Below are 6,673 nucleotides of genomic sequence, written 5' to 3'. Positions count from 1 at the left end.
AAGAGGTATCAATTCGCACCAGTCAGAATGGCCAACCTCACAAAGTGTAAAACCTGAAATGCAGGACAGGGCGTGGAGAAAAGGGAACCCTGACAAGCTGACGGTGGGAATGTAAATTGCTAACAGCCACTCTGGAGAAGTGGATGGTGATTCCTTAAAAATCTAAAAAACAGAGCTTCAGAGCATATGGCGCTTCCACTCCTGGGCCTGTATCTTGGAAAAAACATACACTGACAGAACCCAGGCACTCCAACCTTTATGCAGCCCTGTTTACAAGAGCCTCTACTTGGAAGCTACCTAAAAGTCCTTGGAAGGAAAACTGGATAAAGAAATTATGGTGCATATGTACCAGGGAATATTACTCAGCCATGAAATGAATGAAATAAGGCCATTTGCAGCCACTTGGAAGGACCTTTATACATTCATACTAAGTGTAATAAATCAGACAATGATAACTATCATATGATATTACTTATTGGTGGAATCTAAAAATTGATACAAAGGTACTATCCTAAAACACAGAAACAGAGTCCCAGACTTAGAACACAAACTTATGGTTACCAAACTGGAAAGGTGTGTTGGAGGCATAAATCATGAGGTTGGAGTTAGTATATACATATTTACAGAGAGAAAACTTGTAATCAGCATGGACCTGCTGTAGAGCACTTGGAACTCTTCTCAACACCCTTTAGTAACCTCAATGAGAAAATAATTCTAAAAAGAATATATAGTCAGCTCTGTATAAATGAATCATGTTGGTGTATATCAAAAATGAACACAACATGGTAAATCAACTATACTCCATTATAAATTTAAAATTAAATTACAGAAAAGAAAAATGATCACTAAATTTGTTTAGTCGCAGTGAACGTGCTAGTGTCACATCCCTGGACACAGACCCAATTTGGTCCCAAGGCTGGACGGTTGTGGGCCTGAGGACCTCGGGAGTATATGCCAGCTAATTCGCCCCTCTTGAACCTGTAATACCTGGTCCCCTCTGCATGGGATCACAATCTCCAGATCTAAGTGTGCCCTCATACTACTAAACCAACCCTCTGACACCCAAAGGATGCTGGACTCTCTGGGCCGGATGACATTTGGAAAATCACCTGCTCTCAACATATCCTGGTGTTTGGGTTCCGACCTCCAGACTTCTTCATTAGGGTCATCCCAGTCTGCAAGACAGCACCCTCAACAGGTGATTTTGCAGGGGTTTGTATTTGTTCGGGGGATGAAGGGTAAGGGGGAAGAAGGAATGGGACAGAAGCCCTTACATGTTTGGTCAGGCACATTCCACTCTAATTTAAAACACAGGAACAGGACTTGCCCTACATCTAAGGTTGTGTCAGTAACCAGACAGGGACAGTAGAAATCCTGCCGCCTTCTGTTTCCCATAACAACAACTCTAAAAACTGGACCTTATAGGCACTTCATATTCACAATGCCTGGGGAGCTGTAAATGACAACAGCCCTCAAAAAATGTCTTGGGGTAGGTAAACGAAATAGACTTCAAAACATGGCAACCTTTCAATAACCCTTTTTCAAGGGGTAAATTTTACTCACACTGTTCAAAAAAAAAAAGAAAGCACATATGAAGATGCTCACCATTGCTTTATGTTAGACAAATGCAAATCAGATGTACAAAGAAGTATCACCTGGAACCACTCAGAATAGCCATCATCACAATGTCTACAAACACGAAATGCTTCAGATGGTGTGAGAAAAAGAGAAACCTACTACTTATTATTATTATTTTTAATCTGCGTTGGGTCTTCATTGCTGCACGTGGCTTTTCTCTAGCTGCAGCAAGCGGGGGCTACTCATCGTTGTGGTACGAAGCCTTCTCTTTGCGGTGGCTTCTCTTGTTGTGGAGCACAGGCTCTAGGTACACAGGCTTCAGTAGTTGTGGCTCGTGGGCTCTAGATCACAGACTCAGTAGTTGTGGTGCACAGGCTTACTTGCTCTGTGACATGTGAGATCTTCCCGGGCCAGGGCTCGAACCTGTGTCCCCTGAACTGGCAGGCAGATTCTTAACCACTGCGCCACCAATACTATGCTATCGGTGGCAACGCCAATTGGTAACAGCCACTATGGAGCACAGAATGGAGGTTACCAGAGTAAGGGGAGGCGGGAGGGATAAATTGGAAATTGGGATTGACATATACACACCACTATATATAAAAGAGATAACAAATAAGGGCTTACTGTATAGCACAGGGAACTCTACTCAATACTCTGTAATGACCTGTATGGGAAAGGAATCCAAAAAGGATTGGATATATGTATAACTGCTTCACTCCGCTGTGCAGCAGAAAGTAACACAACATTGTAAGTCAACTATACTCCAAAAAAATTGAAATTGAAATGAAATGAAATAAAATAAAATAAAATAGAGCTACCAGATGATCCAGCAAGTTCACTCCTGTGCGCATATCTGGAGGAAAGCATAAATCGAAAAGACACATCTTCCCCAATGTTCACTGCAACACTCTTTACGATAGCGAAGACATGGAAGCAACCAAAATGTCCATCAACATATGAATATAGGTAAAGAATATGTGATACATATATATAATGGAATATGACTCAGCCATAAAATAGAAGAAAATAATGCCAATTGCAGTAACATGGATGGACCTAGAGATGATTGTACTAAGTGAAGTCAGTCAGACAGAGTAAGACAAATATTGTATGATATCACTTCTAGGTGGAAGCTAAAAATTGATACAAATGAACTAACTTACAAAACAGAGGCAGACTCACAGACTTGGAAAACAAACTTATGGTTACCAAAGGGGAAAGGTGGGGGGTAGGGATAAATCAGGAACTTGAGGTAAACATACGAATACTACTATATATAACATAGATAAGCAACAAGGACCTACTGTATAGCACAGGGAACTCTACTCAATATTCTGGGAATACCTTTATCAGAAAAGAATCTGAAAAAGAATGAATGTATGCATATGTGTAACTGAATCACTTGCTGTGCAGCTGAAATGAACACAACATTGTAAATCAACTATACTCCAATAAAATTTAAATTACAAAATAAAGAAAATCACTTATATTTCAAAAGAATTCCCATCTATTTTTATGGCTTGATAGCTTACTTTTTTAGTGCTCAATATTATCCCATTCCCAGAATATATTAATACTATATCATTTCATTCACCTATTGGAGGACACCTTAGTTTCATTCACATTTTGGCAATATTGAATTAGGTGCTATAAATATCCACATGCAGGCTTTCGTCTGGAAGTATGTTTTAAACTACTTTCAGTAAATATCCATGAAAACACTTGCCAGATTGTACAGTAAGGGAATGTTCAATATTATAGCAAGTGTCAATCAGACTACCAAAGTAGCTGTATTATTTTTCATTTCCACCAATAACAAATGACATTTCCTATTGTTCCACATCTCCTACAGAATTTGTTCTTGTCATTGTTCACATTTTAGCCATTCTAAGTGTTACATAGTGGTATGTAATTGTATTTTTAATTTGCTTTTTCATGGCAGCATGTAATCTGGATTATTCTTCTGTATACTTATATGCATAGTGTCTATATTCTTTGGTGAGGTGTCCATAAAGTATATTGGTCCACATTTTATTTAGGTTGTTTTCATTTTTTTCTACCCAATCTGTATTTGTTTTATTTATTTTCGTGCCTTATTGCATTAGCAAGGACTTGGAGTAAAATATGGAAAAGGAGTCATGAAAGGGGACATCCTTGCTTTTACCTGAACTTAGTGGAAAAGCTTCATGTTTTTGACCATTAATCATGATGTAAGATAAAAGTTTCCTGTACATCTTTGTTATCAACTTGAGAAAGCTCCAGTCTATTTCTTTAACTGAGAGTTTTTATGAAGAATGGGTGTTAGATTTTTTCAAAGGTCTTCTGAATCTATTGATATGTTAATGATTGTCTTTAGGGTGTTGATATGATGGATATAATTATTTGATTTTAGAATGTTGAACCAGGCTTGCATACCTGGGATTATTCCCTCTCATTCATGATACAAAATTCTCTCAAAATATTGTTGGATTCGATTTGGTAATATTTTGTTGAGGATTTTTGCATTGATGTTCCTGAGAGATATTGGTCAGTTTTCTTTACTATTCATATGTTCCTCTAAGTTTGGATGTTGTGGATTTAGTGACAGACATTCATTTGGGGAGATTCTCAGTCATTTTTTAAAAATATTTTCTGTTCTTTGTTATCTTTATTCTCCTCCTGCTATACCCGTTATGTATAGGTCACAGCATTTTTCATTGTTCCACAATTATTGATTACTCTGTTCTGTTGATTTCTTTCCTGCCCATTTTCTCTTTTCTTTTGAGATTTAAAGGTTTCTCTTGATATGTCTTCAAGCTCACAGATATTTCTCCTCAGCCAGCTCTTTGACTGCTAAAACAAAATACGAGAGACTTGGTATTTTATAAACAACGGAATATTTTTGTTTTCTCATAATTGCTGAGGCTGAAAAGTTCAAGAACAAGTTACCAGGGGCTTCCCTGGTGGTGCAGTGGTTAAGAATCTGCCTACCAATAAAGGGGACAAGGGTTGGAGCCCTGGTCCGGGAAGATCCCACATGCCATGGAACAGCTAAGCCTGTGCACCACAAATACTGAGCCTGTGCTCTAGAGCCCACAGGTCACAACTACTGAGCCCATGAGCCACAACTACTGAAACCCGCACGCCTAGAGCCCGTGCTCTGCAACAAGAGAAGCCACCCAATGAGAAGCCCGCGCACCGCAACAAAGACCCAACACAGCCAAAAAATTAATTAATTATCTAATTAATTTAAAAAAAAAAAAGAACAAGTTGCCGGCTGACTTAGTGTCTGGAGAGGGACCAATTTCTGGTTCATAATGTGAGTCTTCTCGCTCAGCAATGAAATCATAGAATGGGCATAAGATCTTCTGTGTGCTACATTTATTAGGTCACTAATCCCATGTTTGAGGTCTCTGGCCTCATGACCTAATCACCTCCCAAAAGCCCCACCTCCTAATACCATCAATATGGGAGCTGGGTTTCAAAATTTTAAAATTAGAGGTACAAAATATTTACACCATAACAGGGACAACAGAGTTAACTGATTTTTTCTTTCATGTTAAAGGTTTGCACATTTACATTTATTATATAATCCCAAAACCCTTGTTTTTTTTTTTAAGATTCTTTTTCCATATACGCCAGTACAGACCATTGAGTAGAGTTTCCTGTGCTATAAAGCAGGTCTTTATCAATACTTATCTATTTTATATATAGTAGTGTGTATATGCCAGTCACAATCTCCCAATTTATCCCTTCCCCACTTATCCCCTGGTAACCATAAGTTTGTTTTCTATATCCATGACTCTATTTCTGTTGTGTAAATAAGTTCATTTGTACCTTTTATTTCTTTTTTAGATTCCTCATATAAGCAATATCATATGATATCTGTCTTTCTGTATCTGACTTTCTTCACTTAGTATAACAATCTCTAGGTCCATCCATGTTGCTACAAAACCCTTAATTGTTAAGGATAACTCTCAATTTTTTCCAGTATCATCAGCAATTCTTTCTGGCAGACACATGATAACACTTTTTAAACAGGGATATTGAGACCAAGGCTCCTGACCTGCAAACAAACAAAACATCATTCATATAGTGAAAACTTTGCACATCAAAGGATGAAAGCACTTGGTCTAAATGCCTTTGCACCCACTGCTGACAGAGGGCAGAGGAGTTTGACTCACTAATCTTCCTTGCGTGCACTTCTTCCTAATGGGGTATTCCATCTAAAACTTATAAGAAGCGGGAATCCATCATGGAACACACCAATCTCTACTACAGATTCTGAAGCAGCCAAAAAAACAAAAAATGATGAATCCATCCAAAGGGTCCTGTCCACATTGTTACAACAGTTTCCCTCGCACTGTGAACCCTTTTCAAACCCTATCACTTGAACCTATTTTTATTTTTTTCAACAAAAATAATGTTAATCTGCAGTCAGACACTCCAGTAATATTACACTATCCCTTGTGCAAGTATGTAGGGATTTGAGGAGCTACGGGAGGCTATCATGAGAGGTTGCCTAGAGTAATTAGGACATTTCATTTAATGTTGGCTCTTCTCCCTAAGATGTCTGCTGTCCTCTTCTTTTTGTAGCTACTAGCATTGAGAACGTGACCACGATAAGGCCCTTCTCTTTTACTGCCCATGAATGCAGCTGTGATTAACCCCACAGAACTTGGTGCTTCCAGAAGCCCCTGAACCTACTGACCCTCCATGCATGGCATGACATAGATAAGGATGGTGACGTGTATCCTTGTATAGAGCATGCTATAAAATTTTCGACTCTTCCCTTCCTCATAATTCCAAAGAATAGATTTCTTTGGATTTCTGCTTAATGCTGCTGGAGTTGGTACATAAGTTGAGGGAGGTATCAGGGCACACCAAAAGAGAGGGTAACTGCACAGAAAATACAAGCAGGTACATTTCTGTGTAGTTTCAAGCAGCTTATTTGCTATATCAACCATGGTGACATGTTGACCCTTCCTCTTTCTACTAGTAGTACAACAAACATAAAGGATATTTAGGCTGCTTGTTTTATCCCCACCTCTCACAATTGATCTGCATTAACATATAGGACAATGAAGGGCCCTTTCTACCATCTTAACCAATA

Source organism: Eubalaena glacialis, chromosome 4 (genome assembly GCF_028564815.1).
Source record: "Eubalaena glacialis isolate mEubGla1 chromosome 4, mEubGla1.1.hap2.+ XY, whole genome shotgun sequence".
NCBI lineage: Eukaryota > Metazoa > Chordata > Mammalia > Artiodactyla > Balaenidae > Eubalaena > Eubalaena glacialis.
This window is presented reverse-complemented; position numbering follows the sequence as displayed.